Genomic DNA, 17,939 nt, shown 5'->3' on the forward strand with positions numbered 1-17,939 from the left:
CTCCTCCTGCCCTCAATCTTTCCCAGCATCAGGGTCTTTTCAAATGAGTCAGCTCTTTGCATCAGGTGGCCAAAGTATTGTCCAACTCTTTGCAACCCCATAGACTGTAGCCCGCCAGGCTCCTCTGTCCATTGGATTCTCCAGGCAAGAATACTGGAGTGGGTTGCCGTTCCCTTCTCCAGGGGATCTTCCTGACCCAGGGATCAAATCCAGGTTTCCCGCATTGCAGACAGATTCTTTACCGTCTGAGCCCCAGGGAAGCAAATCTAGCCCATCATTTGATGCTTTCCCAGGTGCTTTCTTTCGTTTTGTGACCACACAGACATCCATGTTAAGGCCAAATGATGATCAATTTGGAAGCGATCTCATTTCTTTATTTTTTATTTTCTTCTAAATAGAAGAAAAAAGTTACAATTGAGAAGTCTGTTGTCAGTCTGATTAGTGTCCCTAATCCCATTTCTAAGGGATGGATTGGGACTCAGTTTTGAAAAAAATGAAGACTGAAAAGTTTACTTTTAGAATTCTATCTGAAGATTGATAGAAAAGGAAAATATGATGATATTTATAGCAACCTTCCCCCCAACAGTAAAAGACTCATAAATACAGTTAAATTCATTTCTATTCACTCTGCTTGTAAAGTCTTTTAAAATTATGCAATTTAATGTGATAATTATAAAAAATATTGAATATGAAATGACACAGCTGAGAGAGAATCCTTCAGTAGTCAGAAGGCTCTATAGACTGATTAAAGAAAAACCTATGACAAGGCCATTTTACTTGTTTCTCTGATGATGAGATGGTTGGATGGCATCACCGACTCAATGGACATGAGTTTGAGCAAGCTTTGGGAGATGGTGAAGGACAGGGAAGCCTGGCATGCTGCAGTCCATGGGGTTGCAAACAGTTGGACTTGACTTAGCAACTCAACAACAACCGATGACTTATAGTTTGGAATTTAGTTCATAGAAGTTTGTTGTGAGGTCAAAATGCCTGGCAGTCAAGGCATGAATCACTTTCCTAAATCGCATCCCTGACCCCCAGAGAGATCCTATGTCCTTGAAAATGCAACATGAAATGCGCAAACCATTCAGTGTCTAAAGACAAACCATCTCATAGCTCATGGATATGCCAGGCATTTTGCTTGAAAAAATGGTCCTATGGAGAATATGACTGTGATTGGAACGACGAGAGATTTCTCATTTTTTATATTTGAAATGGATGTTAAATTGATGCCCCAGGAGAAACAGTCTATAGTCTGAGAGTGAGTTCTGTCTCCTAACGGGATGCTGCTTCATGCTGTCTCTAGTCTAGCAGTGGACCATTTCAATTACCCCCACTTGCTCCTCCACTGCTTCCCCCAACACCCAGGACTAAGCTGTAAATTCAGTCTCTCCATTTTTCATGAAAATGCAATGGGGAAACTAATGGAAGATGCCAGCTTCCTTCTGATGTTTGATAGGTTAGTATGGAGAAAGGATATAAACCTTGGCTAGTTTTCCACGAGAAAAATTTAATTTCCTTTCTTTTCCCTTGATGAGTAGTAGTTTCTAGAATAAAAGCAGTTCGACTCTTGATTGGAGAAGGAAATGGCAACCCACTCCAGTATTCTGGCCTGCAGGATTCCATGGACAGAGAGGAGCCTGGCAGGCTGCAGTCTATGGGGTTGCAAAGAGTTGGACATGACTGAACGACTTTCACTTCACTTCGCTTGATAAATAATTAAATTTGTGGTAAATGTTCTCTGTCTCTCTTTAATTTTCATCTCCCTCATATCTTCCCTTTCTTTTAGGAAACCCAAACCACGAAGCACCATTTCATCTGTCTCCCCACAAACCGAATTCAATGAAATGCTTTGGCCTGAAGCTAGCACACCTCTGTCAGGATGTCCAGGGTTCACCGGGGAATTGTATGATCTGATGCGATTAGATCTCCACGCATGTATTTACTTAATCATATCGACATGAAATCAAATGTGAAGACAGCACACACATACCTTCACGGGCCTGACATTTGTGGCCTTTGCTTAATTTTTTTTTTTTTTTTGCTTTGCATGAATAGTCCTTCTCACTAATACCCTGAAAAAAAAAGATTGCAAAATATAGAACTTCTCTTTGTGATAAGACAAAAGTACTTCTTTGTATGTGCCTTATGCTACTAATTCTCAGAATTAGTGTTGAAGATGAAGAACTTTCCAGAGAACAACCATACAAATAAAGTTGAATAACAAATATCTTGTCCCAAGGAGTGGATTTCTTCATTTCTAGTCTCTCCATGTACAGCCTGGCTCAGTCTGTCTGTTGCAGGGGGCAGGGGGTGGTCCTGGATCTTCGGCAGAACTTTTCCGTGCCTGCTGGGATGGATGCTTTTCGTTGCATCGATGATTTGGTCCATGTTTTCAAATGACACTGATTGTCTCATTATGTATTATTAAATATATAATATTTTGTATCATTCCCACTGCTGTGTGTCCCTTGTCTCCCAAGCCTTGTTTAAATGTCGCTGCTGTCCACGTGTGTAGTGATCTCGATGCAGACAAATACATTTGCCACCCCAGTGCCCTCTGAACGTTTCTACGCTGGAGGGAGTGGCTGCTTCTGCTTCTCCTGTACTGATTCATTCGCAGCCATGCCTGCTACGTGCAAAGCCTGTGACTGTAATCTTGCCTCCTGATGCTGAGTGTCTGTTCTCCAAGAGCTGGTCCAGCCCCTTGACTTGTTCACCAGGTAGGTTTGAAGCGTTTCTCTGCTCACTTGCCCCATCTCAGTGTCTGATAGCAATTTCTTTTTTTTTCTTTTCGTAAGGTTTTGCTGACATCTCTCCCCTCTCTGCATATGTGCTGCTCTGTGTATTTTTCTTGCAGCCAGTATTGCTTCTGTACCATCAGAAGGGCCCTTCTCTGTGCTGTTTTCTTAATTAAGGACAATGCTGGCTGTCAACTTGGAGTGCCCTTAACTTTTCCTCCTCCTAAGTCTCCCTGTTGATTTTGTGACCAAGCCTGTTGGTGTCACTGGGGAATGCAGTCTCTGGTGGCAGAAGTCGTGTGGCTCACGGGAACTCTGGCAGACAGCTCTTTTCTGGTTACCCTGGTAACAAAAAGAGGCATTTTGAAGAGAATTAACATTATTTTGTTCCAAACTGTTGAAGTAGACTCCTCTGAGGAAATTTCTCTCCTTGTTAAAAATAAGGTGAGAGACTGCAGTGGGTTGGAGATCCGTATGCTTAAAATTTAGTGTCTACCTTGTACTCTCTTTCATTAGATTATGTCCTATCTAAAAAGCATCACAATTTTATAGCTGCTCCACACCCAAATAGGCCTTAAGCATTTGCTGTTGCTGGGGCTGACTTATAGCTCTTGTGGTAGAGCAGGCTGGAGACAGATTTATTCATCTAGATGCCAATTTTCCTCCAATTTTTTTTGCATTTTTGAATGAGGATAAATATTTGTGCTAATAATAGAGTATATAATTTATTTAAATTAATTAATAAATCACTTAACTGAATGAATTTTTTATTATGTTTTCTTTTGTAGTCAAGAAATTAATATTCTAGTATGTATTATTTATTCACTTACATTTCACTTTTTACGAGGTATTATTAAAATGCAAAAATCATTTTGATCAATAATACCATGTAACTAGTATCAGTTCTCACCCAGATTTGGCTTCACCCATCAGTTTAACCTCCGATGGCTAGTGGGTCCAGGGGCACGATGACAAATGTGGACTATGAGATATCAAAATATAGTTTAAAAATCCACATGCTTTGTCGATATATGAAGTTTCTAGAAACGAACCAGCATTACAAATATATATATAAAAAAAACTCAAAAGAAACACCCAGGTTAATAGGCAAAATCCTTCTGCAAAAAAAAAAAAAAAAAAAAGAGAGAGAGAGAGAGAGAAAAGACCAGAGACATGGAATAATTCTAGGATGATCTCAACTAACAGAGGTTCAAAGAGTTGATTTTGATTAGTTCACACAGAGCCTGAACATTCAAAGTAACTGTTTCTTAAAAAAATTTTTTTGTTTTTTAAATTGAGTTTTAGGCGACACTGGGTCTTGGTTGCTGCACAGTCTTTTTCTAAGTTGCAGGGAGTCAGGGCTACTCTCTAGTGGTGGTGGGCAGGCTTCTCATTGCGGTGGGTTTTCCTGTGGAGCGCAGGCTCTAGAGCACAGGCTCAGTAGTTGTGCATGAGCTTAGTTAATCTGCAACATGCAGAATCTTCCTGGACCAGGGATCGAACCTATGTCCCCTGCAGGTCGGCAGGCAGATTCTTAACCATTGGACTGCCAGGGAAGTGCTCCTTTTTCACTTTTTAACTTAAAGAGCAGGTCCATAAAAAATTCGAGTGCATTTTTCTAATCACAGAACAGCAAATGCTTCCTCTTCCACTTTTTACTTTTGGGGTTTTTTTTGCATTTCTTTGGTTTGAAATCTTCCCTTGGTGCAAGGATCCAAGATAAGAGATAAAGAGGGTTTATTTCTGTCATCAAGTTTTCTAGATTAAATGTGAGAGGTGTAGAAAGGGAATGGAATGTACTGCCTACAAATTTCCTTGAGGGATATCAGAAATGCTTCTTTAAAAATCAGTGTCAAACCTGTGCAAAGGCGCTGAGTGTAGGGTGACCGTTTTACTGTCGTGCCCGACTCTTTTGCGACCCCATGGATTGGGATTCTCCAGGCAAGTATACTGGGACGTGTTGCCATTTCCTTCTTTGGGGGGTCTTCCCTACCCAGGGATGGAACCAACATCTCCTGCATTGCATGTGGATTCGTTACCGCTGGGCCATTGAGAGAGCCGGTGAGGTGTAGTAATAGAGAAGAGCCACTAGATGGCGATAAAACACAAGTTTCTTGATAACAGCATCGCTGTCCGCGGAGCACCCCTGGCTATGTACGCGGGTGCTGTGGAGATCAGAAGGTGAGAGTGAAGCATTTGTCCACCAAACAGAGGAAGAGCAAACAAACCCTCTTCCACATCCACTGGTCAGTTAATTAGTATATTGTTTATAATGCTTTTCATTCAGTTAAGTTCAGTCGCTAAAGTGTTCGACTCTGCGACCCCGTGGACTGCAGGACACCAGGCCTCCTTGTCCATCACCAACTCCCAGAGCTTGCTCAAACTCATGTCCATTGAGCTGGTGATGCCATCCAGCCATCTCACCCTCTGTCGTCCCCTTCTCCTCCCGCCTTCAATCTTTCCCAACATCAGGGTATTTTCCAATGAGTCAATTCTTTGCATCAGGTGGCAAAATGATTGGAATTTCAACTTCAGCATCAGTCCTTCCAAAGAATATTCAGGACTAATTTCCTCTAGGAGTGACTGGTTTGATCTCCTTGCAGTCCAAGGGACTCTCAAGAGTCTTCTCCAAAACCACAGTTCAAAATATCAATTCTTTGGCACTGAGCTTTTCATGTATGGATGTGAGAGAGTTGGACTATAAAGAAAGCTGAGCACCGAAGAATTGATGCTTTTGAACTGTGTTGTTGGAGAAGACTCTTGAGAGTCCCTTGAACTGCAAGAAGATCCAATAAGTCCATCCTAAAGGAGATCAGTCCTGGGTGTTCATTGGTAGGGCTGATTTTGAAGCTGAAACTCCAATACTTGGCCACCTGATGCGAAGAGCTGACTCATTGGAAAAGACCCTGATGCTGGGAAAGATGGAGGGCAGGAGGAGAAGGGGACGACAGAGGATGAAACGGTTGGATGGCATCACCGACTCAATGGACATGGGTTTGGGTGGACTCTGGGAGTTGGTGATGAACAGGGAGGTCTGGTGTGCTGCAGTTCGCGGGGTCGCAAGGAGTCAGACACAACTGAACTGAACTGACAGCTTTTTTATACTCCAACTCTCACATCCATACGTGACTACTGGAAAAACCATAGTTTTGACTAGATGGACCTTTGTTGGCAGAGCAATGCCTCTGCTTTTTTTTTTTTAATTGCACTTCATTGTGCATCACAAATACAGCATTTTTTATGAATTCAAGTTTTGTGACAACCCTGCACTCTGCCTCTGCTTTTTAATATGCTGTCTAGGTTGGTCATAGCTTTTCTCTGAAGGAGCAAGCATCTTTTAATTTCATGGCTGCAGTCACCATCTGCAGTGATTTTGGAGCCCTCCAAATAAAGTCTCTCACTGTTTCCATTGTTTCCCCTTTATTTGCCATGAAGTGATGGTACTGGATGCCATGATCTTAGTTTTTTGAATGTGGAGTTTTAAGCCAACTTTTTCACTGTCCTCTTTCACTTTCATCAAGAGGCTTTTTAGTTCTTCTTTGCTTTCTGCCATAAGGGTGTCATCTGCATATCTGAGATGACGTTGATGTTTCTACCGGCAATCTTGATTCCAGCTTGTGCTTCACTCAGCCCAGCATTTCACATGATGTACTCTGCAGATAAGTTAAATAAGCAGGGTGACAATACACAGCCTTGACGTACTCCTTTCCCGATTTGGAACCAGTCTGTTGTTCCATGTCCAGTTCTAACTATTGCTTCTTGACCTGCATACAGATTTCTCAGGAGGCAGGTCAGGTGGCCTGATATTCTCATCTCTTGAAGAATTTTCCAGTTTGTTGTGATCCACACAGTAAAAGTCTTTGGTGTAGTCAGTAAAGCAGAAGTAGATGTTTTTGTGGAACTCTCTTGCTTTTTTTTGACAATCCAACAGATGTTGGCAATTTGATCTCTGGTTCTTCTGACTTTTCTAAGTCCAGGTTGAATTATCTGGAAGTTCACAGCTCACGTACTGTTGAAGCCTGGCTTGGAGAATTTTGAGCTTACTTTGCTAGCATGTGAGATGAGTGCAATTGTGCAATTGTATAGTTTGAACATTCTTTGACATTGCCTTTCTTTGGGATTGGAATGAAGACTGACATTTTCGAGTCCTGTGGCCACTGCTGAGTTTTCCAAATTTGCTGGCATATTGAGTGCAGCACTTTCAAGGCATCTTCTTTGAAATAGCTCAGCTGGAATTCCATCACCTCCACTAGCTTTGTTCATAGTGATGCTTCCTAAGGCCTACTTGACTTTGCACTCCAGGATATCTGGCTCTAGGTGAGTGATCACACCATCATGGTTATCTGGGTCACTAAGATCTTTTTTGTATAGTTTTTCTGTGTATTCTTGCCACCTCTTCTGAATATCTTCTGCTTCTGTTAGGTCCATACCATTACTATCCTTTATTGTGTCCATCTTTGCATGAAATGTTCCTTTGGTATCTCTAATTTTCTTGAAGAGATCTCTAGTCTTTCCCATTCTATTGTTTTCCTCTATTTCTTTGCATTGATCACTGAAGAAGGCTTTCTTGTCTCACCTTGCTATTCTTTGGAACTCTGCATTCAAATGGGTATATCTTTCCTTTTCTCCTTTACATTTCACTTCTCTTCTTTTCTCAGCTGTTTGTAAACCCTCTCCAGACAACCATTTTGCCTTTTTGCATTTCTTTTTCTTGGGGGTGATATTGATCACTGCCTCCTGTACAGTGTCATAAACCTCCATCCATAGTTCATCAGGCACTCAGTCTGACCTAGTCCCTTAAATCTATTTCTCACTTCCACTGTATAGTTATAAAGGATTTGATTTAGTTCATACCTGAGTGGGTTAGTGGTTTTCCTTACTTTCTTCAATTTCAGTCTGAATTTGGCAATAAGGAGTTCATGATCTGTGCCACAGTCGTCTCCTGGTTTTGTTTTTAATGACAGTATAGAACTTTTCCATCTTTGGCTGCAAAGAACGTGATCAATATGCTTTTGGTATTGACCATCTGGTGATGTCCATGAGTAGAGTCTTCTCTTATGCTGTTGGAAGAGGGTGTTTGTTATGACCAGTGCGTTCTCTTGGGAAAGCTCTTGTTAGCCTTTGCCCTGCTTCATTTTGTACTCCAAGGCCAAATTTGCCTGTTATTCCAAGTATCTCTTGACTTCCTACTTTTGCATTCTAGTCCCCTATATGAAAAGGAAATCTTTTTTGGGTGTTAGTTCTAGAAGGTCTTGCAGGTATTCATGAACCGTTCAGCTTCAGTTTCTTTAGCATTACTGGTCTGGGCATAGACTTAGATTACTGTGATATTGAATAGTTTCCCTTGGAAATGAACAGAGATCATTCTGTCATTTTTGAGATTGCATCCAGGTACTGCATTTCAGAATCTTTTGTTGACTATGAGGGCCACTCCATTTCTTCTAAGGGATTCTTGCCCACAGTAGTGGATATAATGGTCATCTGAGTTAAATCCACCCATTCCAATCCATTTTAGTTCACTGATTCCTAAAATGTCAATGTTTACTCTTGCCATCTCCTGTTTGATCACTTCCTTGCCTTGATTCATGGACCTAATGTTCCATGTTCCTATGCAGTATTGCTCTTTACAGCATCAGACTTTACTTCTATCACCAGTCACATCCATAACTGGGTGTTGTTTTTGCTTCAGCTCCATCTCTTCGTTCTTTCTGGAGTTATTTCTCCACTGATGTCCAGTAGCTTACTGGGCACCTACCAACCTGGGGAGTTCATCTTTCAGTGTCCTATCTTTTTGCCTTTTCATACTGTTTATAGGGTTCTCAAGGCAAGAATACTGAAGTGGTTTGCCATTCCCTTCTCCAGTGGACCACATTTTGTCAGAACTCTCCACCATGATCCGTCTGTCTTGGGTGGCCCTAAACATCATGGCTCCTAGTTTCATCGAGTTAGACAAGGCTGTGGTCCATGTGATCAGTGTGGTTAGTTTTCTGCAACTGTGGTTTTCATTCTGTCTGCCCTCTGATGGTTAAGGACAAGAGGCTTATGAAAGCTTCCTGATGGAGAGATTGACTGAGGGGGAAACTGAGTCTTGTTCTGATGGGTGGGGCCATGCTCAGTAAATCTTTAATCCAATTTTCTGTTGATGGGCTGGGCTGTGTTCCCTCCCTGTTGTTTGACCTGAGGCCAAACCGTGGTGGTGTTAATGAGGGTAATGGAGACCTCTTCAAAAGGCTGGTGCACTGCTGCAGTCAGTGCTCCTGGACGCTGCAGCAGGCCACTGCTGACCCACGCCTCTGCTGGAGACTCCTGGACACTCATGGGGAAGTCAGTCAGTGTCTTGTGGGGTCACTGCTCCTTTCTCCTGGGTCCTGGTGTGCACAAGGTTTTATTTTTGCCCTCCAAGAGTCTGTTTCCCCAGTCCTGTGTAAGTTCTGGTAGCTCTATGGTGGGGTTAATGGCGACCTCCTTCAAGAGGGCTTATGCCACATCCAGGTCTGCTGCACCCAGAGCCCCTGACTCTGTGGTAGGCCGCTGCTGACCCGAACCTCTGCAGGAAACACTGAAACCCCGTTCTGGCTCAGTCTCTGTGGGGGTCTCTGGTGTGCACAACGTTTGTTTGGGCTCTCTGAGCATCTCTGATGGGTAGGGGGTTTGATTCTAAATGTGATTTTGCCCCTCCTACCATCTTGCTGGGGCTTCTCCTTTGCCCTTGGATGTGGGATATCTTTATTTTGGCGGGATCCAACATTCTCCTGTTGGTGGTTGCTCAGCAGCAATTTGTAATTTTGGAGTTCTTGCAGAAGCCGAGCGTACATCCTTCTACTGAACCATCTTGGGTTTTTGGACAATTAATTTTGGGCAAAATGTGCTGCATTCTTAAAAGACATGAAAACAAGTCGTTGATTGAATTTCATATGCTGGGTTACATAAGAGGGTTTCCCTGGTAGCTCAGCTGGTAAAGAATTCACGTGCAATGCAGGAGACCCTGATTTAATTCCTGCATCAGGAAGCTCTGCTAGAGAAGGGATAGGCTACCCACTCCAATATTCTTGGGCTTCCGTAGTGGCTCAGCTGGTACAGAAGCCACCTGCAATACGGGAGACCTGGTTCAATCCCTGGGCTGGGAAGATCCCGTGAAGAAGGGAAAGGCTGCCAACTCCAGTATTCTGGCCTGGAGAATTCCATGGACTGTATACAGGGTTGATAGGAGTCTAAAGTTGTCAACAACTGATAGCCTACTATAATTTTGATCAAGATACAGAGTCTTCTTTTACCTTGTAAATAGCTCCTCATGGAAGTGTAAACAGAAACCCCATGGGCCAAGTGGCTGACTGTCCTTGTTTCAAGCCTTTTAGCCTAGTATGATGTGTTTCCAAATGTTTGGAAATAGACTCATTATCCTCGCAGAAGCCGTCTTTTCATGCGTGCCTGAGCTGCTCGGCATTTTGACGATTTGTTTTGGAAAGACTTTCAGGTAAGTAGGAAAAAAGTAAGTTGTGAAATCTCTAAAACACACTAGTAGAATGACTTTAATGAGGTAAAATATGCCTTAGTCCCAGGACAAGAATTTTAATTTGCTTGTTTTGTAGCAGGTCACTTTTCTCTGTGGTCTGTTACATAAAATGTTTGTTTTGTCTATCCCTCGAAAGAAACAAAAGTTATCTAGGGATGAAAATAAAGCTCCCACAAGAAAACATCACACTCGCAGACTGATTTCTCCTCAGGGTCTGCAAAAATAAAGCAGAGAAATGCAGCCTGGCTTAATTTTTCCCTAGAGACCACTCTAGATATTAACAGATTTCTCTATAGATAACTTTGGATTTCCCTGGTAGCTCAGACAGTAAAGAACCTGCCTGCTGTTCCAGGAGACATAGGAGATGCAGGTTTGATCCCTGGGTCAGAAAGATTCCCCTAGAAAAGGGAATGGCTACCCACTCCAGTATTTTTGCCTGGAGAATTCCATGGACAGAGGAGCCTGGTGGGCTACAGTTCATGAGGTTGCAAAGAGTTGGACACCACTTAGCAACTGAACAACAACAACAATAGAAAACTTTCTCCAGCCTTTGACTAGATTCATAGATTTTAAACTGAAATGTTGGTAGGTCAAATTCACTAAAAAAGTGCACCTTGATGGTGTTTCTGAGTAGCTACAGGGGATTTGCTTGATATGTCAAGATTGCAAAATATCTAGGTAGAGAATGGGAGTTTAACAACGTTCCTGAATACACCTGCTAATGGTTCTCCTGGCTTGAATTTCTGGGATAGTTTTAGAACAATGATGTCACCTTTGACTCACTATGAAATTCTTGATGGGGCTCATCAGCCAAAGTATTTTTAGAAGCTCCTCAGATAATTGAGCGGTGAAACTGGGTTAAAGAAACACTGTGTGACACAGGAAGCTCAATCCAGTGCTCTGTGACCATTTACAGGGGTGGGATGGGATGGGAGGGAGGTTTGGGAGGGAGGAGACATATGTACATGTGGCTGATTCATGTTTTATGAATCCAGCACAATATTGTAAAGCAATTATCCTTCAATTAAACAAACAAACAAACAAAAAAAGAATTGCTGGCCAGGAGGAATTTAGACCCTGGAAAACACCCAATTTGTTCTCCCTCAAGGGGAGCTTCCCAGGTGGCATTTGTGGTAAGGAACCTGCCTGCCAATGCAGGAGATGTAAGAGACGCAGATTCAATCCCTGGGTCGGGAAGATCCCCTGGAGGAGGACATGGCAACCCACTCCAGTATTCTTGCCTGGAGAATCCCATGGACAGAGGAGCCTGGTGGGTTACAGTCCGTGGGGTCACAAAGAATCGGGCATGGCTGAATCTACTTTGCATGCATGTACACGACTGTATGGGACAATAAAATTGATCACTACTGATGGAATTTTACAAAGGATCCAGTTGTTTTCAAATACATAGATATATTCATATTAGGCCATGGAACTCTTTGTTTAAATGGATCTCCATATAAAAATCAGATGGATGAAGAGCTGCTCTGAGTATAGCTACAGGGACTTTGACCCCCACGGGGACTCAAGTCAGAGTACAGTTTGAAGACTCTTTGCTTGGTTGTAGACTTTAAAAGTTAACCTCATTGAGGTTAGGTTGTTGTTCAGTGCAGAACTGTTCTGCAGTGATTTGGGAACCCAAGAAAATAAAGTCTGTCACTATTTCCATTGTTTCCCCATAAACATCTACTTCCGCTTCATTGACTATGCTAAAGCCTTTGACTGTGTGGATCACAACACACTGGAAAATTCTTCAAGAGATTGGAATACCAGACCACCTTACTTGCTTTCTGAGAAATCTGTATACAGCTCAAGAAGCAACAGTTAGAACTGGACATGGAACAATAGACTGGTTCCAAATAGGGAAAGGAGTACGTCAAGGCTGTGTATTGTCACCCTTGCTTATTTAACTTATATGCAGAGTACATCATGTGAAATGCTGGGCTGAGTGAAGCACAAGCTAGAATCAAGATTGCTGGGAGAAATATCAATAACCTCAGATATGCAGATAACACCACCCTTATAGCAGAAAGTGAAGAGGAACTAAACAGCCTCTTGATGAAGACAGTTCGGAGAGAATGGGAAGCTGTTAGATGTCATAACTAGGTGAGCGGTGTGTGGAACAGGGTGCTGTGTGTGTGTGTGTGTGTGTGTGTGGGGTGTGTGTCTGAGTTAGGAGTGGGGGACAGAGGGCTTCTGGGCAAATCTTGCCTCACTCAAGTAGGATTGAGAGCTGTGGTCAGGCAAGTGAGATACCATGTTAGTCGAGTAGTCCACCCTGGCAGATATTTCTGCCTCGAGTGCATCTGCCGCCTCTCATCTGGTCGGCTCGGTTTTCCTGGCCGGCCCCACCTGGGATCTGCGTGCTCTCTCACTTCCACTGCGTGCTGGTGTAACTATCAGCACAGGTCCACATTCATCTTCACACCTATGCCTCCTGGAAAGCAGAGAAGAACTAAAGAGCCTCTTGATGAAAGTGAAAGAGGAGAGTGAAGAAGTTGGCTTAAAACTCAGCATTCAAAAAACTAAGATCATGGCATCTGGTCCCATCAATTCATGGCAAATAGATGGGGAAACAATGGAAACCCTGAGAGACTTTATTTTTAGGGGCTCCAAAATCACTGCACACAGTGATTGTGGCCATGAAATTAAAAGATGCTTGCTCCTTTGGAGAAAATCTATGACCAACCTAGACAGCATATTAAAAAGCAGAGGCATTACTCTGCCAACAAAGGTCCATCTAGTCAAACCTGTGGTTTCTCCAGTAGTCATGTATGGATGTGAGAGTTGGACTATAAAGAAAGCTGAGCGCCAAAGAATTGATGCTTTTGAACTGTGGTGTTGGAGAAGACTCTTGAGAGTCCCTTGGACTGCAAGGAGATCAAACCAGTCACTCCTAGAGGAAATCATTCCTGAATATTCTTTGGAAGGACTGATGCTGAAGCTGAAACTCCAATCATTGGCCACCTGATGCGAAGAACTAACTCATTGGAAAAGACCCTGATGCTGGGAAAGATTGAAGGCAGGAGGAGAAAGGGACAACAGGGGATGAGATAGTTGGATGGCATCACCGATTCATTGGACATGAGTTTGAGCAAGCTCTGGGATTTGTTGATGGACAGGGAAGCCTGGTGTGCTGCAGTCCATGAGGTAGCAAAGAGTCAGACATGACTGAGCGACTGAACTGAGCTGAACTGATATTCCAATAAAACTGTTATAAAATAATGTGAACTCCCTGTCTGCCTAATACTCATAATCTCCCTTTCCTGCTTTATTTTCCTGCTAATTCTCATGCCTGTGTGCAGGCATGCTCAGTTGTTTCAGTCGTGTCTGACTCTTTGCGACCCCATGGACTATAGCCCAACAGGCTCCTCTTGTCCATGGGATTCTCCAGGCAAGAATACTGAAGTGGGTTGTCATGCTCTCCTCCAGGGGACCTTCCCAACCCAGGAATGAAACCCATGTCTCCTTCATTGCAGACAGATTCTTTACCCACAGAGGCACCTGGGAAGCCCTAGTTCCATCCTACTATATACCATTTATTCTGTGCACTGTCTGTCTTAACCCATTACATTATAAGCTCCATGTAATTAGAGATTTTTTGCTGTATTGTTCACAGTTATGTCCTGTGAGCCCAAATAGTGCATACTACATGCCCAGTAAATCTGTGTTGTCTAACTGATTGAGTAAATGTGACTATACAGTAGACCCTTGAACAATGTGGAGGTTGGGATGATGACCTCCATGCAGTTGAGAATCTGACTGTAACTTATAGCTGTCCTCTATATCTGGGGTTCTGTATCTTCAGATTCAACCACCCCAGGTTGAGTAGTACTATAGTATTTACTATTGAAAAAAATCCACATGGGATTTCCCTGGTGGTCCAGCGGTTAAGACTCTGCTTCCACTGCAGGGGGCATGGGTTTGATCCCTGGTTGGGGAACTAAGATCCCACAACTCGTGTGGTGCAACCAAAAAAAAAAAGAAAGAAAGAAACCCAAGTATAAGTGGACCCAGCAGTTTCAACCTGTGTTATTTGAGGGTCCACTGTCTATACACTGAAGCAGGCACAGGATATCCTCTTTAAAAAAATGATTAAAAAAAAAAGATAGCTGCTCAGATAAGGAAAAGAGAATGAATATGGAGACAATTTTGTGTTAGGTTACCATAAGAAAATGACTTAGTGAAACTAGGTTTGGGTTGAAAATGTCAGTACAGACTTATGACTTTGTAAGATGTAAGACTCTCTTCTTCTCATTGAGTAACTGAAGACCCCTTTTTTTGGGTCACTTTGCCTACAACTATGGGGACCCAGCAACTAACATTCAGTGTTTTATTCTTTTCCCCCCCAGGAAAGGGCTTCCCAAGTATTTCAGTGGCAGAGAATCTGCCTGCCAATGCCAGAAACACTGGAGTTCGATCCCTGGGTTGGTAGGCTCTTCTGGAGAAGCATCCCCACTACAGTAGTCTTACCTGGGAGATCCCATGGACAGAGGAGCCTGGTGGGCTACAGTCCATGGGGTCATGAAGAGCTGGACATGCTGAGTGGCCAAGAATGCATCCCCACCCCCCCCCCCCCCAGGAAAACTCACAGTGTATTAATAGAAAATTTGGGGCTCATTAAGGTCAACTGATCCGTAAATGATTGTTATTGAAATGACAGTTTGTTGCTCATAGCTCCCAAATGAGAGGGCTCTCTGTGCCATGGAGGAACATGAAAGCACCAGAGTGGTTCAAGAAGCAGAGGGAGTGGGAGAAATGTGGACAAGAGGCTTGACCATGGTTGCTTTGGGAAGGGACAACCTAGACAGGCAAGCAGGCTTAGGATGGGCTAGTTTGGATAATTCCAATGCACTCTGGGGCCTGGGGACTGACTAATTGTCTGGGACCTGAGGCCTGGAATGTGAGAAGGTAGTCAGAGAGTGGGTTCTAGATTGGCTGGGTTGTATTTAGAGAGTGTGTGAGTTATTGGGGCTGTCTCTAGGAATTGGCCAGCCCTGGGAGGGGCAATCTTTCGAGGGTCAGCAAGACCCCAGATGCCAAAGCATCAGAACATGGAAAATAAGTCATAGTTAATACATCTGAAGGGTAAGTAGCACTAGATCTTATAACTTGGAAACCAAGATAACCCTGAGATGTTTTGAGAATACAGAAGGGTTTGAGGGTCAAGTACATGATGGAATGGGCTTACCAGGTCGCACTAGTAGTAAAGAATCTGCTTGCAATGCAAGAGACGTGGGTTCCATCCCTAGGTTGGGAAGATCCCCTGGAGGAGGGTATGGCAACCCACTCCAGTACTCTTGCCTAGAGAATCCCATGGACAGAGGAGCCTGCCGGGCTACAGTCCATAGTGTGGCAAAGAGTTGGACACAATTGAAGCAACTTAGCACATATGCTGGAATGGGCATGGAGGCCATCTATGAAGGCCAAGCATTGAGGAGCTGGATCTGAAAACCGGTAGTAACAGCTAGAAGAAATAAGCCAAGCCTGTAAGAACCTTGTGTCTATGAAGCTGCTGAACCGATACTGGAAGGTGCCAGGGGCCTGTGTCCTACTTAGGCTGTAATGTTCACTGGGGATTACATGTTATCTGTTCCAGGCACTCTGTAACTGAATTTCACTCAAATTTTGGCCAACATCCAGACATTATTACCCCTTATACCTTTAGACTTGATCAAGTTATTAGGCTGGAGGTTGAGAATGTATACTGTTCTTTATTGTTCTGGCCAGCCATGTATCTTTACCAAGTAGTGTTTGATGTGTGTGAAAAATAAAAGTTGATTTTTAAGAGTTTCTAACTGCTAACTATATTTCAAATGCTTAGGTTTTATACACACACCGCACACACCTTTGCATGCACACACAGACAATTGTATCTGCTACTCCAAATTCCTAAAATGGCTCAGCTACCCTACTCTTGGAACCAGGAACATATTAGGGGGAAATATGCAGGGGAAATTTCACAGCAAGAGATGAAAATCAGGTCAGCATTTTCCCCCTAAGACTCGTTTCTTTGGTAATCTTTACTCCTTCCCTCCCAGGCCCAGTTCTGAAGCCAATAAATGTGGCGGAGAGCAGCGAATGATCATATATATTTCCTGCTCCTTGAAGTCCAGCCAGTACTTGATTTTACTGCCTCTTGTTGCGTGGTGGCACTTGGAGGAGCCAGTTTTATGACGGTGGTTGTCAAGTGGCCCCAATGAATTCTGAGTCTCCAAGGCCTCCTCCTTGGTCATGCTCTGGAGAATGGAAATTGGGACAGAGTGAATGGTCTGCAGAGAAAGTGGGTGAAACTGAGAGTTTCTTAAAACCAAATCCTTGTTTTATCCTCTAAATAATGTTCCTGTTTAAGGTGGGAGTGGTTGGGTGGATTTTGTCCTTTAGTTAAACTATAAGCTGAAAAGTGAACTTACATGATCTGAAAGGGAAAGTGAAAATAATGAACATGTTCAAAGGTCATGAATACCTACACGTCAGAGTCAAAATTTGAACCCAGGTCTCTCTGTATGTCAAGGCCATGCCTTACCATTTCCATCCCAATTTATATATGCATGCGTGGGTGCTAAGTTGCTTCCGTCATGTCCAACTCTTTGGGACCCTATGAACTGTAGCCTGCCAGGCTCCTCTGTCCATGGGATTCTCCAGGCAAGAATACTGGAGTGGGTTGCCATTATACATGACATATTGTAAACTTTCTAAATACTCCTTTTCTGAATCTTCTTCCTCTTTCTCTCTTCTTCTTCCTGCTCAGGGTTCCTCCTGCCACTGTCCCCTCCCTCTCCCTTTCCACATCTCCTCCTCTTTCTTCTCATGATTATTGTTATAGCCACCACTTATCAAACATTAACTATGCTGTGTCTTGAGTATTGTGTCAAGCATTGTGCATGCATGCTAAGTCACTTCAGTCAAGTCGGATTCTTTGTGACCCATGAACTGTAGCCTGCCAGGCTCTTCTGTCCGTGGGATTTTCCAGGCAAGAATATTGGAGTGGGTTGCCATGCCCTCATCTAGGGGATCTTCCTGACCCACATCTCCTGCGGCTCCTGCATTGCAGGCAGATTCTTTACTGTCTGAGCCACAGGGGAAAACCTACAGTATTTCATTGTTATTTTGTACAACTGGTGTCATCACTCTCATTCTGCCATGAGGATATTGACACCCAGAAACATTGTGTGGCTCGCCTAAGCTCTCAGGGCTAGCAAGGGGTTGAGCTTTGACCTCAGACTGACCTGATTTCAAAGCTGTTGCTCTGAAGTATCATCGAGCATGGAGCCTTGATATCCACTTATCTGTAAATCCTAATTGTGCCAAAAAACCCCCCTCAAAAACCACATAGCTTTCTCTCTTGGCATGGGTTCAACAGTGCTCAGGCCTTCTTGTAGGTTTTGTAAAATTCAGTGGTCAGTAGTGACACCCCTGGTGTTGTTGTTTTATACTTGTGTAGTTCGCATTGACTTAAATTCATAATGACAGTGGGGGTTGGGTACCCACATGGGTGTGTGCTAGCCTCACCTTGGTTGATGTGGGGAGCTGCCTTCTGGCAGATTCTCTGAGAGACCCCCTCCTGAAGCTGGGGCTGCTGAAGTGATGCTGACACCCCCCTGAGATCTTTGATTTCCTCTAGGACCCTGATGACCCATCTGGGCTTCACCTTGAGTAATTCTGACCACTGGGAAAGAATTTAT

The 17,939-nt window shown here is 43.4% G+C and overlaps 1 protein-coding gene across 2 annotated transcripts in view; it reads left to right on the forward strand.

Moving 5' to 3' along the window:
* The window catches only part of SH3BGR (SH3 domain binding glutamate rich protein), a 63,285-nt gene extending 61,055 nt beyond the window's left edge, over positions 1 to 2,230 (forward strand). For both annotated transcript variants that reach the window (XM_070466789.1, XM_070466788.1), the window contains one exon: positions 1,790 to 2,230. The gene's annotated coding sequence lies outside the window, so the exon portion shown is untranslated. The remainder of the gene's footprint in view (positions 1 to 1,789) is intronic.
* Positions 2,231 to 17,939: the final 15,709 nt, after the last annotated feature.

This window comes from Odocoileus virginianus, chromosome 4 (genome assembly GCF_023699985.2).
Source record: "Odocoileus virginianus isolate 20LAN1187 ecotype Illinois chromosome 4, Ovbor_1.2, whole genome shotgun sequence".
Lineage (NCBI taxonomy): Eukaryota > Metazoa > Chordata > Mammalia > Artiodactyla > Cervidae > Odocoileus > Odocoileus virginianus.